Raw genomic sequence first — 11,192 nt, forward strand, 5'->3', positions numbered from 1 at the left:
GATGAATCACGACACCAAGACGCACCAGTCTGACTCCATCACATACTTGGAGCTGAAACGGGCTTGGCCTCATGACTCAGCTTGCACTTACTACAGTAATCCTGCGCAAGGACTTTGATTCAGTATGATTCAGAGACCTCACATAGCTGTACTGCAACCTTACTTTTTCTGCAGGCAAATGCATTACACTTCCAGAGTACCCATCAGAAACACAGTATAGGTGGCAGCAGGGCACGTGTGCAGCTCCATTTTCACATGCTCGGCATTTTATCCGGAAGGTGCAACTAGGTGTCCTTCCAGACAGCAGTGCACAGGAAGTCCGAGGTGTCTGTTCCAGACAACAGCGCACAGAAAGTGCAAGAAGCTTGTTTGCTGTTTATCTGGGTAGCAAGTGTACTTTGGCTTAGAACAAAAAACACAATTTAACATTAGAACATATGCAAATTAAGAGTAACAATAAAACTAGTAATAATTTCTTCTGTTTTCTAAAAAGTTACTGATATCTAGTTGGATGGCTAGATGAACACTGCTTCAGTTCCCAAACTTCTCCTCAGGGGCACCTCAGCCGTTCCATGATTTTGTTAAATTTCACCAACAGCTCAATTAAGTGATACAAATAAATTGGTTTAAAAACTCAGTGACAGATTGACTCGCTGTATGAGGTGTGCTAGTGGCCAAGTCAAAAAATACATGGCTGCACTGGACGGTCACTGCAAATACTGGAGTGATTTTAGCAGAGGTTCTGAAATGGCTAAGCTGACACACTTTGACAGGCATAATAATATACTTTTACATCTATATATATATATATATATATATATATATATATATATATATATATATATATATATATATATACAGTATATAAAACAAGCTATTACACATCATCATCCTTTGTCCAGTAAGGTTTATGAGAAGTCATTTGCTTCCAATCAATATCCCAGCTTGGACTCGTCCCATCCCAGTAACGGACTATTTCAACTTCTACAATCAGGCAGAATGTTCCGCACTATCAGGGCAAAAACAGAGAGACTCAAGAGGAGCTTCTATCCTCAGGCCATTTGAGTCCTAAATCAGTACATGCCCCCACTCCCCTCATAGCATTCCTTAACGGACTGAAACAGGACTTTATATGCACTCTGTTTTTATATTGCGGTTCTATTATGGCACAATGCCCTTACATTTATACATTTATACTTATTTAATTGCACTCATTTCTTTACTTATTTTTTTACTTTTGTCCATAATGTTTGCACAGTCAAGGAGCGGCTCAGGGTACATTTCACTGTGTGTTGTACTTGTATGACTACGCATGTGACAAATAAAGATCTTGAATCTTGAATCTTGGGCAGGTCAAATTCCACAGGGCTGTCTAATGAGCACAGCTGTGGTTTTGTATTCTCACTACACTCACGGTGTACACTTAATAAGGGATAACTCCAAGCTGAGTCAAATTCAACTAAAACAGATTAGTTTATAAATATATAGCTTTATATACGTTTTTTTTATTATGCAGAAACTGAAAAAAAATACCTTCAGTAAAGCTAGACTGCAGATCCGATGGAAATGTTATTCAGCCTTCATGAACCAAATTAAAGCAGCAGTTCAAAAGCATTAAATACTTTACAGGATGATACAGGCTCCACTGGCTTTATTACAGTCGCTGGCTGTAAGACGTGCTGTCATTTCAGTTGTCATTTCAGTTCACGACGTCTCATTTCAAATTGGTTGCTGATGTTTTTTTCAGACCCGACAGGCACAATTTGCATAAAAATTTGAGTTTTTTTTGAGAAATCTATCCTGATTTCTTCATAAAAGTCCTTCAAATGTTCTTACTAACCGGCTTCAGTGGAACCGGTGGCAGCATTGTTTGAATCATTAGCACTAGCCATGCCGGACACCTGCCGAGGGCCGTGAATCCTGGGGTGCCGTCCTTAAACACCGGTGTTCGGTTTTGCCTATTATCCCTATCTGGTGTGTGAGCATCATTCATTCTCATCATTCTCACCAGAGTGAATGATGCTTACGTTCACATTTGTTAGTTGCAAACTGATATGTTCAGTTCACCTTTCACCAAAAATTCACTGCACATTCAATGAGCGGCAGTCATCCAGTGCGTTGTTACACAACACTGCATACACCTCCAGTGCTACTGGACTAGTACAATGAGAGACTAACCATGAGTCCTGGATTTTTCAACCAACTTGATTTGCTAAGCTTTTTTGAACAATATTTTGTTTAGATCTTCATTTTCCCTGCCATGCTACAATCACAAATCCTACTTCCGCATTATTGTCTCTTGGTTCGTTCTGTCTGTGATGATTATTAAGTTAGGTTAGGTTAGGTCAGCCTTTGTTATGTCCTTCAGGAGAAATTCGACATATACATGCGTCCCAGTCACATACCTGTCACTTACATAATACAGAATATTACACAAATGCCCTACACTGAAATATTGCACCTACCCTTACACAGATTATTGCACAAATGCCCTACAAATAATCATTACTGCCCTCTTATAGTCCTGTTCAGTTTCCATGGGTCTGTTTTCAATAAAGTCCTTGGTGATGGTATTTTTCCCAACTGTATGTAGTGTAATCAGGCACTGAATTAATTAAAACCTACGTGTTCTTATGAAATACAGGACATATCAGCGAGCCCTTTCATGCTACCACTATGTCATAAACTTCCACATTAACGATTTCAAAATAAAATCCAGCAAACTATAGGCCAATCAGTTTAACTTGCATAACTGGAAAGGTAATGGAAGCTATAATCCAAGTGAAAATGGTAGATTACCTGGATTCAAATAACATTCTGAGGGATAGCCAACATGGATTTAGTAGAGGTAGGTCCTGTTTAACTAATGTACAGGTACTTGAGTTCTTTGAGGAAGCTACAAGAGAAATTGATCACAAAAAAGCCTACGACGTGATCTACTTCGATTTCCAGAAGGCCTTTGATGTTGTCCCCCACAATAGAAACGGCTCTTGCTTAAGCTCAAAGCTGCAGGGATTTTAGGAACTTGTAGCAGCTTGGATCAAAACTGTTTAACAGACAGGAAGCAGCGGGTAGTTATCAGAGGCACAATGTTGTAGTGGACCTGCTTTCATAGTGGGGTACTACAGGGTTCAATTTCAGGACCATTATTGTTCCTAATTTACATTAATGATATTGACACCAATACATACAGTAAACTGGTTAAATTTGCAGACGACACCAAGGTGGGTGGTGTAGCAGATACTAAATTAGCAGCACAGAGGCTACAACGGGATCCTCATTACCTGGCAGATGAAATTTAACGTAGATAAATCTCATGACCTGCTCGTCCGATCCTCATGTGTGCCACGTCCCCCTTGTTACCTCATGTAAATTCCTGATTGTTCTCAGCTGTTCTGTATTTCCGTCCCTTAGTCATGTGTATTTAGTCTTCGTTCAAGTCAGTTTACCCAAGTCCGGTCATTGAAGTGTTGTGAAGTGTTTTCTGTGTTTATGTGCTTTGCCTGCATTAAACCCTGTTTTTTTGGAGATCTGTCTGCCTGACCCTGATTCTCTGCTGCCTGCTCGCTAGCCCTACGCACGGACATCACAGTAAGGTACTCCATGCAGGGAGCAGAAATATAAAGTACAGGTATTTTATGGGTTCCACTGAAATAAAGGTAGCTGATTATGAGAAAGACCTTGGTGTGTATGTTGATGCTTCCATGTCCCATTCTTGCCAGTGTGGGGAAGCAATAATAAAGGCCAATAGGATGTTGGGTTACATCTCTAGGTGTGTGGAGTTTAAGTCAAGGGAGGTGATGTTACGATTATACAATTCCTTGGTAAGACCCCACCTAGAATATTGTGTGCAGGTTTGGTCACAATACCTTACAAATGACATTGCTGCCTTGGAAAAGGTTCAATGTAGGGCTACAAGAATGATTCCTGGTCTTAGAGTAATGTCTTATGAGGACAGGTTAGCTGAGCTGAATCTGTTCAGCCTTGAGCAAAGGAGACTAAGGGGGGACATGATCCAGGTATATAAGATTCTAACAGGTCTGGATGCTGTTCAGCCAAATGGCTACTTTAATATTAGTTTAAATACTACAACTTGTGGCCATAGGTGGAAATTAGCGGGAGAACATTTTAAACTGAATTTGAGAAAACACTTCTTTACACAGCGTGTAGTTAGAGTATGGATTAGTCTTCCTGCTAGTGTAGTGCAAGCTAAAACCCTGGGTTCCTTTAAATCAGAGCTAGATAAGATTTTAACAAATCTGAGCTATTAGTTAAGTTCTCCCCAAATGAGCTTGATGGGCCGAATGACCTCCTCTCCTTTGTAAATTTCTTATGTTCCTTTATTAACCAGAAGCTGCTGACTACCACTGTGTGATTTAGAACCACAATGTTACCTACCACAACACTTACGAGACTGAAAAAACAGGCACTGTTATGACACAGCGTGCAGCTGGTCAGTAACGGGTCTCCAGATTCATCTTGCCAAGGAACCAAATGAAAATGGGTCTGTAAACACACGTTGTTTGGAAATTGGCCTGAAATCTCATTTCTTTCAATTACAGGTGTGAGACACATATGAACAATTTCACACAGAATACCGGAGGAGAGAGACACATGAGATTGGTTGTTCACTCGGACAAATATTGTATAAGATACATTTTTCTATCATCTCTGGATTTTTGTTTTTGAAGGTGCGGCCTCTCTCTGAGGTTCTGTTTTCTCACAAACAGCTGCCAAAAATGGCAAAGTTAATGTAATCAGGTGTAAATGCATCAAGACAGAGAGTGGAGATGATGGAATTATCTTTGAAAGATAAAAACGCAAGACAATTTAAAAGTGGCCTGATTCAGAGGTTCTTTATGCTGTTAATAATGCCATTACTTTTCCAATTTCCTGTTACAGATTAGATGTATTCACTGATGAGACTTCTAAGCACTTATGTAAGTCACTCTGGCAAATGCTGTAAATGCAAACGCAAATGTCCCCCACCCCAGACCAATCCAACTATGCTCCAAATTATTTAGAAGGCCTAACTTTCAGAGCCTTTATGGTGGTCCCTGCCTCGACTAAAGGCAAAAATTCCTGTAAGAATATGCATCAGTATTCACAAAGTACTGTAGTGCTGACAATATTTATTTTTGCATTCTGCTAGATCAAAGGTGATGAAGGAGCCTGGATAGATGTAAGTAAAGAGCAGAGGATTTTATACAAAGCAAAGCATAATCGAGAAAGCAATCCCTGGAGCAACTGGGGCTAAAGGGCCTTGTTTAGGGGCCCAAAAAGGGAATCGCTCAGTCAGCCATGGGACTTGATCCAGCAACCTTCTGATCAGAGGAACAGCAGCCTAGCCCACTGAGTCACACACCAGCCCCTGCTGAGTCTGAACCTCAGTCTTCCTGAACATGTGGTTTTCTTACACGATGTACCCTGGTAGAGCTAACTACCTACAGAGAACATGCTGTGCTTCCCTTGCTGTGCAAAGAAAGAGTCTCTGCCAGATGCAGACTTTTTCCATAATCTCACTTCGTTGCTAGGCTCGGGTATAATTCCTCCTCAGGTATAAACATTACATCACAAACACGTAAGAGGATGTGCAGATTTCTATAAAGAACCCAGAGCTATGGTGCCTAGTCATAGGGCCCGTCTGATTTCTCCATAGATACGTCAGAGAATGACTTTGTCCTGCATAGTCAGGTGACAAGGGAGACGTGAACTGACCCAAACTTGAAATGAAATAGACATGAATGGCAGGAAGCATGCATCACTGCCTAAACCACAGGAGAAAAGCACAACATCCTTAATGCGTGTAAAATTCCATTGCAGAGGTCGTCATGCAAATACTGTAGTTTGGATTCTTCATGGTAATACACTGCATTACAATGTTGTGTACTTCTGTAACTATGGTGAGCTGAAACATACATGCCCTCAGGGAAAGTGCAGGTTAAAAGAATAGAAAAAAAATGGAGACAGTAAAATGCACTTTATACTCTACTGGAAGAGGAACAGTAAAGACAGCCAAAGTTAGCTTTCACATGAGGGTATGAAAATGTATTTCTTGTTAAAGTCAGGCTGACAAACTAATTTTAAATAAACTGGAGTTGTATAGATGTAAATATTGAATATGAATGAAATTCTGCTGGTTTTACCACAGATTTCTCTAATACCCTGTGTCTCTTTCTATCCAGTACTGTATATTCTGACCTGCAGAACGATGTAACAATAATGCCGTTCAGGACACTGATCCACTGTAAATTGCCATTGAACCTGCACACATTTTTACATTTTCAGTTCCTGGCTTGATGTAAAAATATTCAAAGATGGACTCTTGAAATGGGGAAATGAATGTTATATACAAACTGCTTTCAGTGCACATACAAAAGTAACTAGAGACGATCCTCGTCTCCAGACCTGTCATTAATTATGAAAAAAAACAATTATGGTAATTAGCTCAAATGTGATGCTGAAAATAAGGACAAGTAAAGCTGTTAATGAGATCTGCATGAGGTCTGAAAATGAATTTCGCTCATGACAAATGGCCTGTTCGCTGCATGTGCTTATTTGGCTCCTTTATTGCTGCTTTACAACAAACAATTGGAAGTATTTTCCATTTGGCTCCAGCTTCTTTTTGACTGAATCTGATTAAAGTACCTCAGTGCAGCACAAGTCATTTTAATGAAGAGAACATGCCAGGTTTTCAGTCTGTTCTTACAGTATCGCAACAGCTGAAACTAATCTAGGGGAAATTTAATTTAAATCCAGATGCAAAACTTTGCTAAAGTAAGTTCAAATTATACAGCTTACTTCAGGATAACCCTATTGGTGTATTTTTTCATATCAGCGTCTTTTTGACCCACTAGCTAGAGGTAGTCAGTCAACAACAAAATGACCCTGACATTTAATCGTTAATCCGTTTCACGATAGCGGAACTATGTGGTCTTCGAGTAATATGAACACTACAGAAAAGAATGTGTAATGTAGATCTGATTCAGGAAACAACAAACACTACATTTTCACTTACATACTGTAGTAGACAATTTCATACAATGTGATGACCAAGGCAACTGGTGCATAACAAGTACACAGCTCGCAAGCACCATTGGAGTGTTGCTGGGCAAAGTTTCCAATGGGTGACCAGTAACACAGATGAGATCAAATAAAATCTTTGCAAAACATTGCTTAGAGCCTTACTAAGCTATACAAATGTCACACGAGAGAGCCAGGTAGGAATTAAATATAAGTACAAAATACGAGTGAGCAAAATACAACCGCAGATATGTGTCAGTCCCATGCCTTCCATCACGCTGTCATTCCATTAAAATCTCTGAAGTTAAGCACCAAGGAACTGATGTGAACTTGACTGACCACCCATAGGGAACCAATAAAGGGAGACAAGAAGAGGTGCAACATACTGTAAGTGCACTTTTGCTGACGTAATAGCAGACATGTTGCTATGGTGCTGCTATGGCTCAGCGGGCTAAGTCTGTGTGCCTATGCCAGCTGAAGCCCCGGCCTCAGCAGAACAATCACATGTCCATGGGCCCTTGAGCAAGGCCCTTAACCCTCACCTCCAGGGGGCGCTGCACATTGGCTGACCCTCCACTGTGACCCCCACGCTGTGGAGCGTAAGATGGGGTTGGCAAAGAGAGGCATTCCAAAGTACCTGTGCTTGTGTAAATGGCAAATATAGCATGTTTGTTTTTGTTGATTGGCATCATCTGTAGTCATTCCACGGTACATTCTGGCAGCCCTGTTAGTAAAGAAGCTGCATATTCTGACAGGTCTTCACCATCACTTGGAGATGCTGCAATGCATTCAACAAATGAATTGCAGGTTGATCATCTAGTGTTACCCCTCGTTTCCTTGAAAGAAACAATATTGACGATACAAGTTTCATAGTGTCATCTTGAATGGTAGGTTTGGCAGGAAGACGAGATACTTAGTCTTTGAACGTTTCAATCAGAAGTGGCAATCGCTCCTGCAAGGCGATGCCATGGGAATGGATGAATGGACCTAGAGTGGTGGTGTACTGAGAGAAGAACCCAGTAACCAACAGATGTTACTAGATGTGAGTTAGGTACCTCTGTTTCCCAAAACAAGACAGGATCTTCCAGGGTGGTAAGACTCAAATCATCTCAGAGCAGTCCATGTGATGCCAAACTGTGAGAGTATCGACAAGAGGATCTGTTCGTTCACCGTGCTGAAGGCTGCAGATAGGTCCAACAGGATGAGAATCAATGACGTCGATGTTGATCTTGTCGATTACCACAGTTACAGTCCAAAAGGCTGGTCATCTTGAAACTTGAGTAACCGTTCAGTTTCATACACATATGCCTTGAAAATGACTCCGGCATAGCAATCTAGTTCATTAGCATTCTGGAACATTTCACAATGGCACCCACCAGTAATTTAAACCCAAAAATATTTGAAGGTAGTAGATCAGTTTGATCTAAATACGATCAACTTCTGCCTCAATACTCCATATGTCACCAAATCAACTCAAAATATTAAAAATTCCAACAGTCAATCTTGTGCCAAATAATCGTGATTCGCAATTAGGCCTAAAGGAAAAAAAAAATCCTTGCATGTAGCACAAAACCTAAATTCCCATCATGAAGACATTTGATTTCTCTCCTCATATTCTAAGCTGTTAAACATTATACTCAATTGTCCAATGAGATTGTGATCTGGATTAGATCTGAGTTATACATACTTTTGCATCATTATATTTGTCCCAGTTTCTCTGAGACTGGAATGCTGGTATGAAGCAGAAATCTCAGGCATGTAGCATGTGACCTGTGACTTAAGTTAATCTCCAAGGAAAAAAATCATCAGTTTTGGTCTGAAGTTTGAGGAAGTTATATGTTTACTCAAGCTCCAGTCTGCTGATATTAAAAAAAGCTATAGGAATACTGCATATAGACCTTCCACAATAGCCAGTACCACATTCTCAACTTGCTGACCTTATGGTTTATTCTTGTCTTTTTTCCAGATGTCTCACTTGATGAAGTTCCAGGCTCTCTTGAGATAAAAATCACTTAAGCAATACATTTCACACCCAAATCAAGTCATATGGAACTCTTTGGCTTAATTTTCAGCCCTGCGTGTGGAGTTTGCATGTTCTCCCTGTGTTGTTGTGGGGTTTCCTTCAGGTACTCTGGTTCGCCCCCCCCCCACACACACACACACACACATATCCAAAAACATGCTGAGGTTAATTGGAGTTACCAACTTGCCTGTAGGTATGTGTAGCTATGTATGTGTGTGTAAGTGAATGGTATATGAGTGTGTTCTCTGAAGTGTTGGCACCCCATCCGGGGTTTTTCCTTGCCTTGCACTCATAGTCCCATTGCCTTGCATGAATGTGGAAGAATTGATATATTGATGTTGGCCTCCGGGAAGTCAGTTTTCTTGTAGGAAACCCTCTTCGAAGGCAATCAAGGCACCCAGGTGATAGTATTGATGAAGCTCTTCCTATTGTGTGTTCCCAGGGGACATGGACCATCCTTCCTGTCTTGCCATGTTCACTTTGCTGTGGCAATAGGCCTCAATTCATCTGTCTCCTTGAAACCCACATTAGCCATTTATTGCTGTATCTGGGGCAGGAGTTTTCTTCGTTCACAATGCGTTGCAGTAGAAAAAAACTCTTACCACTTGGGATTAGTGTTCTGTAATTGCTGTAGAACAAAGTTCCCCTGAGGCTCCTTGCTCCGCCATATTGTCTGGATGGGGTCTGTGCTCAGGCACGGGCTGCCTGTCTCCCTGCCTGCTTCTAACGATCTTCACTACTTGTCGTAACTTGCCAGTATTACAGCTCTACTGCCTTTTTCATAATGGGAGGATAATTGGTTAAAGGATTAGATTAGAAATGTGATTAGAAAACCTTATTATCCATCCATGAAAATACACTTATGAAATACTTCAGTAGAGCCAAATATTTTACTGTAGGTGATGGGCTTCATATTACATAATAATCGAAGAAAATACCCCAGGAATGCATGTTTTAGATTATCCATGCTTCAGGAAAAAAATGCTTTTATGTTGCATGACTAACGTTTATGAACTTTTTCAGCTGTTTTGCTGTTGACAGTACAGATTAATATCCCAAATGAATTCAGTTATTGATAAATTAGCAATTGTAAACGTCAATGCTAACTATCCATTGGCTAAATTGCCTAATCGTGTAATTATGTCAAGCTTTCATTGATTATTAATGTAGTTTGTTATAGTGTAAGATGTCAGCAAGAGCATCTTGTATATTCCAAATGAAAATCTATTTATTAATTTATTTTTAAAATGGCAAAAAACGTATCTTGGCTTGACTGTAATATACACCAATCAGCAGGGGTTAAAGTGGGATTTGATAGATGGGGGAACCCTAAGATGCAGCATAGTGGTGAAGCGGGGAAATGACTCACTTCTGAATAATTGGCAAACAAAAACGATCTCCATCCACACAGGCGTTTTCCCGTCATTTACGAAAGTATTTTCATACACACTGAAACAAGTGAAAACACTTACATTGGGCATGTACGCATCAATAAAGTGAATTAGTTTTGTTTTGCACAACAATGCAGCAGTCACACTGTGTAACATGCTATTTAGCTGCATGCAGGCCAGCAACAGGGAAAGCACCACTGAAAGAAGCTCCTCTATATCCGCCATGGTGGAATACTGACAATGCTATTTTTTCTTTTTTTTAAAATTTTTTTATCAGACATCTAATTTTTTTAGGTTTTATTCACCTGACATGTTTCGACGTTCGCTGTCGTCTTCCTCAGAGTGTTACCGGATGTTATCGGTAGCTCATAAGTTATCAGCTGATGTTCACGAAACAACAGGTCAAGAACAAAAAATTACCGAAGAAAGAGAATAAACAAAGCAACAAACAAGAACACAGAGGAGTGGTGAGTTTGCCATACATCAGAGGAGTAACAGAACGTATTCAAAGAGTTTTGAGGAAGTATAACATTAATACAATTGTCAAACCACACACAACACTCCGTCAGATATTGGTTCATCCTAAAGATAAAGTACATCCGGAAAACAAATGCAATACTATTTATGAGATCCCATGCAAATCATGTAATAAAACTTATATTGGGGAGACAGGAAGGAGTTTCTCTACAAGGAAGAGCGAACATAAGAAGGAGTGTGAAAAGGAGACAGCAATAAGACAAACCCGGACCATAAAA

This window comes from Paramormyrops kingsleyae, chromosome 6, assembly GCF_048594095.1.
Source record: "Paramormyrops kingsleyae isolate MSU_618 chromosome 6, PKINGS_0.4, whole genome shotgun sequence".
Lineage (NCBI taxonomy): Eukaryota > Metazoa > Chordata > Actinopteri > Osteoglossiformes > Mormyridae > Paramormyrops > Paramormyrops kingsleyae.